The following is an 18,854-nucleotide window of genomic DNA, read 5'->3' on the forward strand; positions in this document are numbered from 1 at the left end:
TATCTGTTGGCTTTATGTGTGCCAGTTAGACTAGTGGGTATCTGTGTGAGCATGTTTGCTGATGGAGAGGGCTATATCTGTTGGCTTTATGTATGCCAGTTAGACTAGTGGGTATCTGTGTGAGCATGTTTGGTGATGGAGAGGGCTATATCTGTTGGCTTTATGTATGCCAGTTAGACTAGTGTGTATCTGTGTGAGCATGTTTGGTGATGGTGGGGGCTATATCTGTTGGCTTTATGTGTACCAGTTAGACTAGTGTGTATCTATGTGACCATGTTTGGTGATGGTGGGGGCTATATCTGTTGGCTTTATGTGTGCCAGTTAGACTAGTGTGTATCTATGTGAGCCTGTTTGGTGATGGAGAGGGCTATATCTGTTTGCTTTATGTGTGCCAGTTAGACTAGTGTGTATCTGTGTGACCATGTTTGGTGATGGTGGGGGCTATATCTGTTGGCTTTATGTGTGCCAGTTAGACTAGTGTGTATCTATGTGAGCCTGTTTGGTGATGGTGGGGGCTATATCTGTTGGCTTTATGTGTGCCAGTTAGACTAGTGGGTATATGTGTGACCATGTTTGGTGATGGTGGGGGCTATATCTGTTGGCTTTATGTGTGAATCTGTGTGACCCCATTGGTTGATGGAATCTACTATCTACATGTTGAGTTTGTACTGTTTGTGATACATATGAACATTTTTTATTTTTTTTTCTTGTTAGGCTTTGGCTCGTTTCCAGCAAGCAAACTTCTCTTCTGCAGCTGGCACTGTGGTGAGTCCAAATTATTATGAGGCAAATGTATTGCTGTTTAGCTGATCCATCACAGGAGAGGTTTTGTGGGACATTATACACTAGATTTTTCTTTGCATAAATGTTTTGTAGATGATCCATTTATAAAGCCTATACCGTTTTTTGTTAGTTTTTTTTTTAATGTATAGTTTTGCTTATTTTTAAATAACATTGCACAGATTTTCAGACTCCTAGCCAAGCCTAAATTTTTAGAAGTACACTTATGTATACTTACTGCAGCTTGCTTCTGTTTGTGTAAAGAGAGGAAGGGGGTGTTCATTGGGTTTTCCAGCTAAACTGGGAACTTCCAAGTAAGTTTTTTTTAAACGGTTTTATACTGGATTTCTTCTACAAGATACGACGAGTCCACGGATTTCATCCTTGTGGGATATTATCCTCCTGTTAACAGGAAGTGGCAAAGAGCACCACAGCAGAGCTGTATATATAGCTCCTCCCTTCCCCTCCACCCCCAATCATTCTCTTTGCCTGTGTTATACTAGGAAGAAGGTAAAGTGAGGTGTTAGTTTTATTTTCTAAAATCAAGAAGTTTTTTATTTTAAATGGTACCGGTGTGTACTATTTTCCTCAGGGGGTTATGGAAGAATATTTCTGCCCTTAGGTTGATGATCTTAGCGGTTGTAACTAAGATCCACGCTGGTCCCTACAAGACTTCTGAAGGTAACCATGAGACATCTTCAGTGTGGAGACCGGTTTCTTGCTACAAGCAGCATTAGGTATGTGCAGCCTTTTATTTCTGAGGAGACTTGGTATATCAGAACTGGCTGGCATTTATTTCTCTATATGGGAATGGGGTAAGCAGTAGACCTGTTATACAGAGGGGTGTTACTGGAGTCCCTTGTTATTATTTTTCTAAGTGACATTATAAGGGCATGATATGACACTCTGGGAGAGGCATAAAGGCAGTAAAACGATTGGTGTTTTTATAGTATAACCAGCATGACTTGCAGGGATGTGTTTGGGGTGTTTTAGTTTTCCACTTAGCTTGTGTGCAAAACCGCTTCTCCATGTGGTTGTGTTTGGGCCTACTCTGACATCGGCCATAAGGGGCGGGGCTTGTTTTCGCGCGCTCAGATGCACACTTCCTTCTGACAGAGAAGCAGCAAGCAGTAACTCTGGTTGCTCCTGAACAGTGGTTCTCTGGTCCGGAGTGTTGGCTAATCATTTTGAAGTACCCTGGCGGCAGGTAGGCGCCACAGCAGAGCTGTGGCGAGGTGCACGGGGTATTTTTGTGTAAACTGATATGTCACTTTAGAGCCTTATTTCTCCCCTTATTCCTGGAGTGCAGTAATTTTTGGATAAACCAATAAGTTTAAGCTAATTTTTTAGACAAATTAACGTTATTTAAGCAGTTTTGGAAAAATTGTTCACTTTTTATTTCTTAAAGGCGCAGTACACGTTTTTCAAAAATGTATTTAAAGCAATAAATAAAGTGTTTAAACGACTTCTGTGGTTATTACTAGTCTGTTCAACATGTCTGACATTGAGGAATCTCATTGTTCTATGTATTTAGAAGCTATTGTGCAACCCCCTCTTACATTGTGTACCTCTTGTACTGAAAGGGCCTTACATTGTAAAGACCATATTTTAGGTCAAGATAGTGTGCCTAAGGATGATTCTCAGTCTGAAGAGAATCAGGATATGCCATCCAATTCTCCCCAAGTGACACAACCTTTAACGCCCACACAAGCGACGCCAAGTACCTCTAGTGCGTCTATTTCTTTTACTCTGCAGGAGATTGCTGCAGTTATGTCAACTACCCTTACAGAGGTATTATCTAAATTACCAGTGTTACAGGGTAAACGCAGTAGGTCAGGTATTAATGTGAATACTGAATCCTCTGATGCTTTATTAGCTATTTCCAATGTACCCTCACAGTGTTCTGAGTTGGGGGTCAGGGAATTGCTGTCTTAAGGAGAGATTTCAGACTCAGGGAATGTGTTACCTCAGACAGATTCGGACGTTACGTCCTTTAAATTTAAGCTTGAACACCTCCGTCTGTAACTTCGGGAGGTTTTAGCGACTCTGGATGATTGTGACCCTTTTGTGATACCACAATAGTGATGAACAAATATCTAGAGGTGCCTACTTACACTGATGTTTTTCCGGTTCCTAAAAGAATTTCGGAAATTATAAAAAAGGAGTGGGATAGACCAGGTATACCGTTTTCTCCCCCTCCTAATTTTAAGAAAATGTTTCCCATATCAGACACCATTCGGGACTCGTGGCAAACGGTCCCTAAGGTAGAGCGAGCTATATCTACCCTGGCGAAGCGTACAACTATACCCATTGAGGACAGTTGTGCTTTCAAAGACCCTATGGATAAAAAATTAGAGGGTCTCCTAAAGAAATTATTTATTAATCAGGGTTTTCTTTTACAACCTACAGCTTGCATTGTTCCAGTAACTACTGCAGCAGCTTTTTGGTTTGAGGCTCTGGAAGAGTCTCTGAAAGTTGAGACTCCGTTAGATGACATTTTGGATAGAATTAAGGCTCTTAAGCTAGCTAATTCTTTTATTACTGATTCCGCTTTTCAAATTGCTAAATTAGCGGCGAAAAATGCAGGATTTGCTATTCTAGCACGTAGAGCGTTGTGGCTCAAATCTTGGTCTGCTGATGTGTCATCAAAACATAAGCTTTTAGCTATGCCCTTTAAAGGTAAGACACTTTTCGGGCCTGAATTGAAGGAAATCATTTCTGACATTACAGGAGGTAAAGGCCATGCCCTACCTCAGGATAAGTCTGTTAAGATGAGGGGTAAACAGAATAATTTTCGTTCCTTTCGGAATCTTAAGAGAGGACCTTCTGCTTCCTCTTCCTCCACAAAGCAGGAAGGAAATTTTATCCAATCTAAGTCAGTCTGGAGACCCAACCAGAATTGGAATAAAGGTAAACAATCCAAGAAGCCCGCTGCTGCTACAAAGACAGCATGAAGGGGTGGCCCCCGATCAGGGACCGGATCTAGTAGGGGACAGATTTTCTTTCTTTGCCCAGGCTTGGGCAAGGGATGTTCAGGACCCCTGGGCACTAGAAATAGTGACCCACGGTTATCAATTGGAATTCAAGGATTTTCTCCCAAGAGGGAGATTTCATCTTTCAAGATTATCTGCAGACCAGATAAAAAGAGAGGCATTCTTACGCTGTGTAAAAGACCTTTTTACCATGGGAGTAATTTGTCCCGTTCCGAAATCGGAACAGGGACAGGGGTTTTACTCAAATCTATTTGTGGTTCCCAAAAAAGAGGGAACTTTCAGACCCATCTTAGACCTCAAGTGTCTAAACAAGTTTCTCAGAGTCCCATCGTTCAAGATGGAGACTATACGAACAATTTACCAATGATCCAGGAGGGTCAATATATGACTACCGTGGACTTGAAGGATGCTTACCTTCATATTCCTATCCACAAGGATCATCATCAGTTTCTAAGGTTTGCCTTCCTGGACAAACATTATCAGTTTGTGGCTCTTCTCTTCGGGTTGACCACAGCACCCAGAATCTTCACAAAGGTTCTAGGGTCTCTTTTGGCGGTTCTCAGACCGCGAGGCATAGCAGTGGCGCCTTATCTGGACGATATTCTGATCCAGGCGTCAACATATCAACTGACAAAATCTCACACGGACACAGTGTTGTCTTTCCTGAGAACTCACGGTTGGAAGGTGAACATAGAGAAAAGTTCACTTATTCCACAGACAAGAGTTCCTTTCTTGGGAACTCTGATAGACTCGGTAGCCATGAAAATATTTCTGACGGAGGTCAGAAAATCAGATTCTAAATACTTGCCAAGCACTTCAGTCCATTCCTCGGCCATCAGTGGCTCAGTGTATGGAGGTAATTGGATTAATGGTAGCGGCAATGGACATCATTCCGTTTGCTCGCTTTCATCTCAGACCGCTGCAGCTGTGCATGCTTGGACAGTGGAATGGGGATTATGCGGATTTATCTCCTCAGATAAATCTAGATCAAGAAACCAGAGACTCTCTTCTTTGGTGGTTGTCGCTGGATCATCTGTCCCAGGGGACTTGTTTCCGCAGACCCTCGTGGGTGATAGTGACAACGGACACCAGCCTTCTGGGCTGGGGTGCAGTCTGGAATTCCCTGAAGGCTCAGGGTGTTTGGACTCAGGTGGAGTCTCTACTTCCAATCAATATTCTGGAACTGAGAGCAATATTCAATGTGCTTCAGGCATGGCCTCAGTTGACTTAGGCAAAATTCATCAGATTCCAGTCGGACAACATCACGACTGTGGCATATATCAATCATCAGGGGGTTACAAGGAGTTCCTTAGCGATGAGAGAGGTATCCAAGATAATGCGTTGGGCGGAGGCCCACTCTTGTCATCTGTCAGCAATCTACATCCCAGGAGTAGAGAACTGGGAAGCGGATTTTCTAAGTCGACAGGCTTTTCATCCGGGGGAGTGGGAACTCCACCCGGAGGTATTTGCCTCATTGAATCTCCGATGGGGCAGACCGGAATTGGATCTGATGGCATCTCGACAGAATGCCAAGCTTCCAAGATACGGATCCAGGTCGAGGGATCCTCAGGCCGAACCGATACCTTGGCAGTGCCTTGGTTGTTCAGCCTAGCTTATGTGTTTCCACCGTTTCCTCTCCTTCCACGCGTGATTGCTCGAATCAAACAGGAGAGAGCTTCAGTGATCCTGATAGCGCCTGCGTGGCCACGCAGGACTTGGTATGCGGATCTAGTGGACATGTCCTCTCTGCCACCGTGGAAACTTCCTTTGCGACAGTACCTTCTTATTCAAGGTCCTTTCCGACATCCAAATCTAATTTCTCTGCAGCTGACTGCGTGGAGATTGAACGCTTGATTTTATCGAAGAGAGGATTCTCTGATTCGGTTATCAGTACTTTGATACAGGCTAGAAAGCCTGTCACTAGAAAGATCTATCATAAGATATGGCGTAAATATCTTTATTGGTGTGAATCCAAGGGTTACTCATGGAGTAAAGTTAGGATTCCTAGGATTTTGTCTTTTCTCCAAGAAGGATTGGAGAAAGGATTATCAGCGAGTTCCTTAAAAGGACAAATTTCAGCTTTTTAAATTCTGTTTCACAAACAGATGTGCCAGATGTTCAGTCTTTTTGTCAGGCTCTAACTAGAATTAAGCCTGTATTAAGACCAATTACTCCTCCCTGGAGTTTAAATTTAGTTCTTCGAGTTCTTCAAGGGGTTCCGTTTGAACCTATGCATTCCATAGATATTAAATTATTATCTTGGAAAGTTCTGTTTGTGGTTGCTATTTCTTCTGCTCGAAGAGTTTCTGAGCTTTCAGCGTTACAGTGCGATTCACCTTATCTCATATTTCATTCTGATAAGGTGGTTTTACATACTAAACCTGGTTTTCTTCCCAAGGTTGTTTCCAATAAGAATATTAATCAGGAAATTGTTGTTCCTTCCTTGTGTCCTAATCCTTCTTCTAAGAAGGAGCATCTGTTACATAATCTGGACGTGGTCCGTGCCTTAAAGTTTTACTTACATTCAACTAAGGATTTCCGTCAATCATCTTCATTATTTATTGTTTATTCTGGAAAGCGTAGGGGTCAGAAAGCTCTCTTTTTGACTGAGAAGTATCATCCGCCTGGCATATGAGACTGCTGGACAGCGGCCTCCTGAAATAATTACGGCTCATTCTACCAGAGCTGTGGCTTCTACATGGGCCTTTAAAAACGATGCATCTGTTGAACAGATTTGTAAGGCTGCGACTTCGTCGTTCCTTCATACTTTTTCCAAATTTTGCAAATTTGATACTTTTGCTTCTTCTGAGGCTGTTTTTGGGAGAAAAGTTCTTCAAGCAGTGGTGCCTTCTGTTTAGGTCTCTGTCTTGTCCCTCCCTTTCATCCGTGTCCTGTTGCGTTGGTATTGTATCCCACAAGTAAGGATAAAATCCGTGGACTCGTCGTATCTTGTAGAAGAAAAGGAAATTTATGCTTACCTGATAAATTGATTTCTTCTACGATACGACAAGTTTACAGCCCTCCCTGTCAATTTAAGACAGATTATGTTTTTTATTATTTATAACTTCAGTCACCTCTGCACCTTATAGCCTTTCCTTTCTCTTCTTATAACCTTCGGTCGAATGACTGGGGGTGGAGGGGAAGGGAGGAGCTATATATACAGCTCTGTGGTGCTCTTTGCCACTTCCTGTTAACAGGAGGATAATATCCCACAAGTAAGGATGAAATCCGTGGACTCGTCGTATCGTAGAAGAAATCAATTTATCAGGTAAGCATAAATTTCCTTTTTTATATCAGTATCTCTGCATATTATTCTTTATAGTAGTGTCTGTTACATGCAGTTATATGAAAACTGGTAAATACTGTCCCTTTAATAGGGTCTTGAGAGAGAGGGAATTAGTTTGCGCTCTATAAGTACCCAATAGATAGATAGGGAACAGTCAGGGCCACAGAGAATGCATTATTTTGTAGTCTTCATAAACATGCTGTTAACCTCAAATGGTTTTGTTTGTATTAATCCTGTAATTATAACCAACGGTCTGATGTGTTGTATGACCAACGTTTTAAGGTTAAATACTAGCGACAGGAAATTCATTTGGTGAAAATATGATACTTAACCTTCTGTTAATGAGCTTGGCTCACATTAGCTCTGAAATAAAGCCCGGTGTTCGCTATAGTAACCATTTAAATAGACTGGTCTGTGTTATGAAGCATTATATTGTATTAAAGGACCAATACAGTAGGATAGAACACCTGTATAACACAACACAAAAGCACTTACTATAAATATTATATGAGCAGTAGATTTTTTTTTATAACATATTTCACAATTTACTTCAATTTGCTGACCCCTGTTTCATGTGACAGCCATCAGCTAATCACACTCATATACGTATACACTGTGATCTCTTGCACATGCTCAGTAGTAGCTGGGGCCTCAGACAGTGTGCATATAACTGTATCATGTGACAGCCATCAGCTAATCACAGACTCATATACATATACACTGTGATCTCTTGCACATGCTCAGTAGTAACTGGTGCCTCAGACAGTGTGCATATAACTGTATCATGTGACAGCCATCAGCTAATCACAGACTCATATACGTATACACTGTGATCTCTTGCACATGCTCAGTAGTAACTGGTGCCTCAGACAGTGTGCATATAACTGTATCATGTGACAGCCATCAGCTAATCACAGACTAATATACGTATACACTGTGATCTCTTGCACATGCTCAGTAGTAACTGGTGCCTCAGACAGTGTGTATATAACTGTATCATATGACAGCCATCAGCTAATCACAGACTCATATACGTATACACTGTGATCTCTTGCACATGCTCAGTAGTAACTGGTGCCTCAGTAAGTGTGCATATAACTGTATCATGTGACAGCCATCAGCTAATCACAGACTCATATACGTATACACTGTGATCTCTTGCACATGCTCAGTAGTAACTGGTGCCTCGGTAAGTGTGTATATAACTGTATCATGTGAGAGCCATCAGCTAATCACAGACTCATATACGTATACACTGTGATCTCTTGCACATGCTCAGTAGTAACTGGTGCCTCAGACAGTGTGTATATAACTGTATCATGTGACAGCCATCAGCTAATCAGACACTCATATACGTATACACTGTGATCTCTTGCACATGCTCAGTAGTAACTGGTGCCTCAGACAGTGTGTATATAACTGTATCATGTGACAGCCATCAGCTAATCACAGACTCATATACGTATACACTGTGATCTCTTGCACATGCTCAGTAGTAACTGGTGCCTCGGTAAGTGTGTATATAACTGTATCATGTGACAGCCATCAGCTAATCACAGACTCATATACGTATACACTGTGATCTCTTGCACATGCTCAGTAGTAGCTGGGGCCTCAGACAGTGTGCATATAACTGTATCATGTGACAGCCATCAGCTAATCACAGACTCATATACATATACACTGTGATCTCTTGCACATGCTCAGTAGTAACTGGTGCCTCAGACAGTGTGCATATAACTGTATCATGTGACAGCCATCAGCTAATCACAGACTCATATACGTATACACTGTGATCTCTTGCACATGCTCAGTAGTAACTGGTGCCTCAGTAAGTGTGTATATAACTGTATCATGTGACAGCCATCAGCTAATCACAGACTCATATACGTATACACTGTGACCTCTTGCACATGTTCAGTAGTTACTGGTTCCTCAGTAAGTGTGCATATAACTGTATCATGTGACAGTCATCAGCTAATCACAGACTCATATACGTATACACTGTGATCTCTTGCACATGCTCAGTAGTAACTTATGCCTCAGTAAGTGTGTATATAACTGTATCATGTGACAGTCATCAGCTAATCACAGACTCATATACATATACACTGTGATCTCTTGCACATGCTCAGTAGTAACTTATGCCTCAGACAGTGTGCATATAACTGTATCATGTGACAGCCATCAGCTAATCACAGACTCATATACGTATACACTGTGATCTCTTGCACATGCTCAGTAGTAACTGGTGCCTCAGACAGTGTGCATATAACTGTATCATGTGACAGCCATCAGCTAATCACAGACTCGTATACGTATACACTGTGATCTCTTGCAGATGCTCAGTAGTAACTGGTGCCTCGGTAAGTGTGTATATAACTGTATCATGTGACAGCCATCAGCTAATCACAGACTCATATACGTATACACTGTGATCTCTTGCACATGCTCAGTAGTAACTGGTGCCTCAGACAGTGTGCATATAACTGTATCATGTGACAGCCATCAGCTAATCACAGACTCATATACGTATACACTGTGATCTCTTGCACATGCTCAGTAGTAACTGGTGCCTCAGTAAGTGTGCATATAACTGTATCATGTGACAGACATCAGCTAATCACAGACTCATATACGTATACACTGTGATCTCTTGCACATGCTCAGTAGTAACTGGTGCCTCAGACAGTGTGCATATAACTGTATCATGTGACACAGCCATCAGCTAATCACAGACTCATATACATATACACTGTGATCTCTTGCACATGCTCAGTAGTAACTGGTGCATCAGACGGTGTGCATATAACTGTATCATGTGACAGACATCAGCTAATCACAGACTCATATACGTATACACTGTGACCTCTTGCACATGCTCAGTAGTAACTGGTGCCTCAGACAGTGTGCATATAACTGTATCATGTGACAGCCATCAGCTAATCACAGACTCGTATACGTATACACTGTGACCTCTTGCACATGTTCAGTAGTTACTGGTTCCTCAGTAAGTGTGCATATAACTGTATCATGTGACAGCCATCAGCTAATCACAGACTCATATACGTATACACTGTGATCTCTTGCACATGCTCAGTAGTAACTGGTGCCTCAGACAGTGTGTATATAACTGTATCATGTGACAGCCATCAGCTAATCACAGACTCATATACGTATACACTGTGACCTCTTGCACATGTTCAGTAGTTACTGGTGCCTCAGTAAGTGTGTATATAACTGTATCATGTGACAGCCATCAGCTAATCACAGACTCATATACATATACACTGTGATCTCTTGCACATGCTCAGTAGTAACTGGTGCCTCAGTAAGTGTGCCTATAACTGTATCATGTGACAGACATCAGCTAATCAGACACTCATATACGTATACACTGTGATCTCTTGCACATGCTCAGTAGTAACTGGTGCCTCAGACAGTGTGTATATAACTGTATCATGTGACAGCCATCAGCTAATCACAGACTCATATACGTATACACTGTGATCTCTTGCACATGCTCAGTAGTAACTGGTGCGTCAGACAGTGTGCATATAACTGTATCATGTGACAGCCATCAGCTAATCACAGACTCATATACGTATACACTGTGATCTCTTGCACATGCTCAGTAGTAACTGGTGCCTCAGTAAGTGTGCCTATAACTGTATCATGTGACAGACATCAGCTAATCACAGACTCATATACGTATACACTGTGATCTCTTGCACATGCTCAGTAGTAACTGGTGCCTCAGACAGTGTGTATATAACTGAATCATGTGACAGACATCAGCTAATCACAGACTCATATACATATACACTGTGATCTCTTGCACATGCTCAGTAGTAACTGGTACCTCAGACAGTGTACATATAACTGTATCATGTGACAGACATCAGCTAATCACAGACTCATATACGTATACACTGTGACCTCTTGCACATGCTCAGTAGTAACTGGTGCCTCAGACAGTGTGCATATAACTGTATCATGTGACAGCCATCAGCTAATCACAGACTCATATACGTATACACTGTGACCTCTTGCACATGTTCAGTAGTTACTGGTACCTCAGACAGTGTGCATATAACTGTATCATGTGACAGACATCAGCTAATCACAGACTCATATACGTATACACTGTGATCTCTTGCACATGTTCAGTAGTTACTGGTTCCTCAGTAAGTGTGTATATAACTGTATCATGTGACAGACATCAGCTAATCACAGACTCATATACATATACACTGTGATCTCTTGCACATGCGCAGTAGTAACTGGTGCCTCATACAGTGTGTATATAACTGTATCATGTGACAGCCATCAGCTAATCACAGACTCCTATACGTATACACTGTGACCTCTTGCACATGCTCAGTAGTAACTGGTGCCTCAGACAGTGTGTATATAACTGTATCATGTGACAGCCATCAGCTAATCACAGACTCATATACGTATACACTGTGATCTCTTGCACATGCTCAGTAGTAACTGGTGCCTCAGTAAGTGTGCATATAACTGTATCATGTGACAGTCATCAGCTAATCACAGACTCATATACGTATACACTGTGATCTCTTGCACATGCTCAGTAGTAACTGGTGCCTCATACAGTGTGTATATAACTGTATCATGTGACAGCCATCAGCTAATCACAGACTCATATACGTATACACTGTGATCTCTTGCACATGCGCAGTAGTAACTGGTGCCTCATACAGTGTGTATATAACTGTATCATGTGACAGCCATCAGCTAATCACAGACTCCTATACGTATACACTGTGACCTCTTGCACATGCTCAGTAGTAACTGGTGCCTCAGACAGTGTGTATATAACTGTATCATGTGACAGCCATCAGCTAATCACAGACTCATATACGTATACACTGTGATCTCTTGCACATGCTCAGTAAGTGTGCATATAACTGTATCATGTGACAGTCATCAGCTAATCACAGACTCATATACGTATACACTGTGATCTCTTGCACATGCTCAGTAGTAACTGGTGCCTCAGTAAGTGTGTATATAACTGTATCATGTGACAGCCATCAGCCAATCACAGACTCATATACGTATACACTGTGACCTCTTGCACATGCTCAGTAGTAACTGGTGCCTCAGTAAGTGTGTATACAACTGTATCATGTGACAGCCATCAGCTAATCACACACTCATATACGTATACACTGTGATCTCTTGCACATGCGCAGTAGTAACTGGTGCCTCATACAGTGTGTATATAACTGTATCATGTGACAGCCATCAGCTAATCACAGACTCCTATACGTATACACTGTGACCTCTTGCACATGTTCAGTAGTTACTGGTTCCTCAGTAAGTGTGCATATAACTGTATCATGTGACAGTCATCAGCTAATCACAGACTCATATACGTATACACTGTGATCTCTTGCACATGCTCAGTAGTAACTGGTGCCTCAGACAGTGTGCATATAACTGTATCATGTCACAACCATTAGCTAATCACAGACTCATATACGTATACACTGTGATCTCTTGCACATGCTCAGTAGTAACTGGTACCTCACACAGTGTGCATATAACTGTATCATGTGACAGCCATCAGCTAATCAGACTCATATACGTATACACTGTGATCTCTTGCACATGCTCAGTAGTAACTGGTGCCTCAGTAAGTGTGCATATAACTGTATCATATGACAGCCATCAGCTAATCACAGACTCATATACGTATACACTGTGATCTCTTGCACATGCTCAGTAGTAACTGGTGCCTCAGACAGTGTGCATATAACTGTATCATGTGACAGCCATCAGCTAATCACAGACTCATATACATATACACTGTGATCTCTTGCACATGCTCAGTAGTAACTGGTGTCTCAGAAAGTGTGTATATAACTGTATCATGTGACAGCCATCAGCTAATCACAGACTCATATACATATACACTGTGATCTATTGCACATGCTCAGTAGTAACTGGTGCCTCAGACAGTGTGCATATAACTGTATCATATGACAGCCATCAGCTAATCACAGACTCATATACGTATACACTGTGATCTCTTGCACATGCTCAGTAGTAACTGGTGCCTTAGTACAGTGTGCATATAACTGTATCATATGACAGCCATCAGCTAATCACAGACTCATATACGTATACACTGTGACCTCTTGCACATGCTCAGTAGTAACTGGTGCCTCAGTAAGTGTGCATATAACTGTATCATGTGACAGCCATCAGCTAATCACAGACTCATATACGTATACACTGTGATCTCTTGCACATGCTCAGTAATAACTGGTGCCTCAGACAGTGTGCATATAACTGTATCATGTGACAGCCATCAGCTAATCACAGACTCATATACGTATACACTGTGATCTCTTGCACATGCTCAGTAGTAACTGGTGCCTCAGTAAGTGTGCCTATAACTGTATCATGTGACAGACATCAGCTAATCACAGACTCATATACGTATACACTGTGACCTCTTGCACATGCTCAGTAGTAACTGGTGCCTCAGTAAGTGTGTATATAACTGTATCATGTGACAGCCATCAGCCAATCACAGACTCATATACGTATACACTGTGACCTCTTGCACATGCTCAGTAGTAACTGGTGCCTCAGTAAGTGTGTATATAACTGTATCATGTGACAGCCATCAGCTAATCACAGACTCATATACGTATACACTGTGATCTCTTGCACATGCTCAGTAGTAACTGGTGCCTCAGTAAGTGTGCATATAACTGTATCATGTGACAGCCATCAGCTAATCACAGACTCGTATACGTATACACTGTGATCTCTTGCACATGCCCAGTAGTAACTGGTGCCTCATACAGTGTGCATCTAACTGTATCATGTGACAGCCATCAGCTAATCACAGATTCATATACGTATACACTGTGACCTCTTGCACATGCCCAGTAGTAACTGGTGCCTCATACAGTGTGCATCTAACTGTATCATGTGACAGACATCAGCTAATCACAGACTCATATACGTATACACTGTGACCTCTTGCACATGCTCAGTAGTAACTGGTGCCTCAGTAAGTGTGTATATAACTGTATCATGTGACAGCCATCAGCCAATCACAGACTCATATACGTATACACTGTGATCTCTTGCACATGCTCAGTAGTAACTGGTGCCTCAGACAGTGTGTATATAACTGTATCATGTGACAGCCATCAGCTAATCACAGACTCATATACGTATACACTGTGATCTCTTGCACATGCTCAGTAGTAACTGGTGCCTCAGTAAGTGTGCATATAACTGTATCATGTGACAGCCATCAGCTAATCACAGACTCGTATACGTATACACTGTGATCTCTTGCACATGCCCAGTAGTAACTGGTGCCTCATACAGTGTGCATCTAACTGTATCATGTGACAGCCATCAGCTAATCACAGATTCATATACGTATACACTGTGACCTCTTGCACATGCCCAGTAGTAACTGGTGCCTCATACAGTGTGCATCTAACTGTATCATGTGACAGCCATCAGCTAATCACAGATTCATATACGTATACACTGTGACCTCTTGCACATGCTCAGTAGTAACTGGTGCCTCATACAGTGTGCATATAACTGTATCATATGACAGCCATCAGCTAATCACAGACTCATATACGTATACACTGTGACCTCTTGCACATGCTCAGTAGTAACTGGTGCCTCAGTAAGTGTGTATATAACTGTATCATGTGACAGCCATCAGCTAATCACAGACTCATATACGTATACACTGTGACCTCTTGCACATGCTCAGTAGTAACTGGTGCCTCAGTAAGTGTGCATATAACTGTATCATGTGACAGCCATCAGCTAATCACAGACTCATATACGTATACACTGTGATCTCTTGCACATGCTCAGTAGTAACTGGTGCCTCAGACAGTGTGTATATAACTGTATCATGTGACAGCCATCAGCTAATCACAAACTCATATACATATACACTGTGATCTCTTGCACATGCGCAGTAGTAACTGGTGCCTCAGTAAGTGTACATATAACTGTATCATGTGACAGCCATCAGCTAATCACAGACTCATATACGTATACACTGTGATCTCTTGCACATGCTCAGTAGTAACTGGTGCCTCAGAAAGTGTGTATATGACTGTATCATGTGACAGCCATCAGCTAATCACAGACTCATATACATATACACTGTGATCTCTTGCACATGCTCAGTAGTAACTGGTGCCTCAGTAAGTGTGAATACAACTGTATCATGTGACAGCCATCAGCTAATCACACACTCATATACGTATACACTGTGATCTCTTGCACATGCTCAGTAGTAACTGGTGCCTCAGACAGTGTGTATACAACTGTATCATGTGACAGCCATCAGCTAATCACACACTCATATACGTATACACTGTGATCTCTTGCACATGCTCAGTAGTAACTGGTGCCTCAGACAGTGTGTATATAACTATATCATGTGACAGCCATCAGCTAATCACAGACTCATATACGTATACACTGTGATCTCTTGCACATGCTCAGTAGTAACTGGTGCGTCAGACAGTGTGCATATAACTGTATCATGTGACAGCCATCAGCTAATCACAGACTCATATACATATACACTGTGATCTCTTGCACATGCTCAGTAGTAACTGGTGCCTCAGTAAGTGTGCCTATAACTGTATCATGTGACAGACATCAGCTAATCACAGACTCATATACGTATACACTGTGATCTCTTGCACATGCTCAGTAGTAACTGGTGCCTCAGACAGTGTGTATATAACTGAATCATGTGACAGACATCAGCTAATCACAGACTCATATACATATACACTGTGATCTCTTGCACATGCTCAGTAGTAACTGGTACCTCAGACAGTGTACATATAACTGTATCATGTGACAGACATCAGCTAATCACAGACTCATATACGTATACACTGTGACCTCTTGCACATGCTCAGTAGTAACTGGTGCCTCAGACAGTGTGCATATAACTGTATCATGTGACAGCCATCAGCTAATCACAGACTCATATACGTATACACTGTGACCTCTTGCACATGTTCAGTAGTTACTGGTTCCTCAGTAAGTGTGCATATAACTGTATCATGTGACAGTCATCAGCTAATCACAGACTCATATACATATACACTGTGATCTCTTGCACATGCGCAGTAGTAACTGGTGCCTCATACAGTGTGTATATAACTGTATCATGTGACAGCCATCAGCTAATCACAGACTCCTATACGTATACACTGTGACCTCTTGCACATGCTCAGTAGTAACTGGTGCCTCAGACAGTGTGTATATAACTGTATCATGTGACAGCCATCAGCTAATCACAGACTCCTATACGTATACACTGTGACCTCTTGCACATGCTCAGTAGTAACTGGTGCCTCAGACAGTGTGTATATAACTGTATCATGTGACAGCCATCAGCTAATCACAGACTCCTATACGTATACACTGTAATCTCTTGCACATGCTCAGTAGTAACTGGTGCCTCATACAGTGTGTATATAACTGTATCATGTGACAGCCATCAGCTAATCACAGACTCCTATACGTATACACTGTGACCTCTTGCACATGTTCAGTAGTTACTGGTTCCTCAGTAAGTGTGCATATAACTGTATCATGTGACAGTCATCAGCTAATCACAGACTCATATACGTATACACTGTGATCTCTTGCACATGCTCAGTAGTAACTGGTGCCTCAGACAGTGTGCATATAACTGTATCATGTGACAGCCATCAGCTAATCACAGACTCATATACGTATACACTGTGATCTCTTGCACATGCTCAGTAGTAACTGGTACCTCAGACAGTGTGCATATAACTGTATCATGTCACAGCCATTAGCTAATCACAGACTCATATACGTATACACTGTGATCTCTTGCACATGCTCAGTAGTAACTGGTACCTCACACAGTGTGCATATAACTGTATCATGTGACAGCCATCAGCTAATCAGACTCATATACGTATACACTGTGATCTCTTGCACATGCTCAGTAGTAACTGGTGCCTCAGTAAGTGTGCATATAACTGTATCATATGACAGCCATCAGCTAATCACAGACTCATATACGTATACACTGTGATCTCTTGCACATGCTCAGTAGTAACTGGTGTCTCAGACAGTGTGCATATAACTGTATCATATGACAGCCATCAGCTAATCACAGACTCATATACGTATACACTGTGATCTCTTGCACATGCTCAGTAGTAACTGGTTCCTCAGTAAGTGTGCATATAACTGTATCATGTGACAGCCATCAGCTAATCACAGACTCATATACATATACACTGTGATCTCTTGCACATGCTCAGTAGTAACTGGTGTCTCAGAAAGTGTGTATATAACTGTATCATGTGACAGCCATCAGCTAATCACAGACTCATATACGTATACACTGTGATCTATTGCACATGCTCAGTAGTAACTGGTGCCTCAGACAGTGTGCATATAACTGTATCATATGACAGCCATCAGCTAATCACAGACTCATATACGTATACACTGTGATCTCTTGCACATGCTCAGTAGTAACTGGTGCCTTAGTACAGTGTGCATATAACTGTATCATATGACAGCCATCAGCTAATCACAGACTCATATACGTATACACTGTGACCTCTTGCACATGCTCAGTAGTAACTGGTGCCTCAGTAAGTGTGAATATAACTGTATCATGTGACAGACATCAGCTAATCACAGACTCATATACATATACACTGTGATCTCTTGCACATGCTCAGTAGTAACTGGTGCCTCAGACAGTGTGCATATAACTGTATCATGTGACAGCCATCAGCTAATCACAGACTCATATACGTATACACTGTGATCTCTTGCACATGCTCAGTAGTAACTGGTGCCTCAGTAAGTGTGCATATAACTGTATCATGTGACAGACATCAGCTAATCACAGACTCATATACGTATACACTGTGATCTCTTGCACATGCTCAGTAGTAACTGGTGCCTCAGTAAGTGTGTATATAACTGTATCATGTGACAGTCATCAGCTAATCACAGACTCATATACGTATACACTGTGATCTCTTGCACATGCTCAGTAATAACTGGTGCCTCAGACAGTGTGCATATAACTGTATCATGTGACAGCCATCAGCTAATCACAGACTCATATACGTATACACTGTGATCTCTTGCACATGCTCAGTAGTAACTGGTGCCTCAGTAAGTGTGCCTATAACTGTATCATGTGACAGACATCAGCTAATCACAGACTCATATACGTATACACTGTGACCTCTTGCACATGCTCAGTAGTAACTGGTGCCTCAGTAAGTGTGTATATAACTGTATCATGTGACAGCCATCAGCCAATCACAGACTCATATACGTATACACTGTGACCTCTTGCACATGCTCAGTAGTAACTGGTGCCTCAGTAAGTGTGTATATAACTGTATCATGTGACAGCCATCAGCTAATCACAGACTCATATACGTATACACTGTGATCTCTTGCACATGCTCAGTAGTAACTGGTGCCTCAGTAAGTGTGCATATAACTGTATCATGTGACAGCCATCAGCTAATCACAGACTCGTATACGTATACACTGTGATCTCTTGCACATGCCCAGTAGTAACTGGTGCCTCATACAGTGTGCATCTAACTGTATCATGTGACAGCCATCAGCTAATCACAGATTCATATACGTATACACTGTGACCTCTTGCACATGCCCAGTAGTAACTGGTGCCTCATACAGTGTGCATCTAACTGTATCATGTGACA

The 18,854-nt window shown here is 41.9% G+C and overlaps 1 protein-coding gene across 1 annotated transcript in view; it reads left to right on the forward strand.

The window, feature by feature from the left end:
- The first annotated feature begins 694 nt into the window (after window positions 1-694).
- Window positions 695-18,854, forward strand: part of ALDH6A1 (aldehyde dehydrogenase 6 family member A1) — a 261,329-nt gene continuing 243,169 nt past the window's right edge. Inside the window, exon 1 of the mRNA XM_053697045.1 lies at window positions 695-765. The gene's annotated coding sequence lies outside the window, so the exon portion shown is untranslated. The remainder of the gene's footprint in view (window positions 766-18,854) is intronic.

This window comes from Bombina bombina, chromosome 1 (genome assembly GCF_027579735.1).
Source record: "Bombina bombina isolate aBomBom1 chromosome 1, aBomBom1.pri, whole genome shotgun sequence".
Lineage (NCBI taxonomy): Eukaryota > Metazoa > Chordata > Amphibia > Anura > Bombinatoridae > Bombina > Bombina bombina.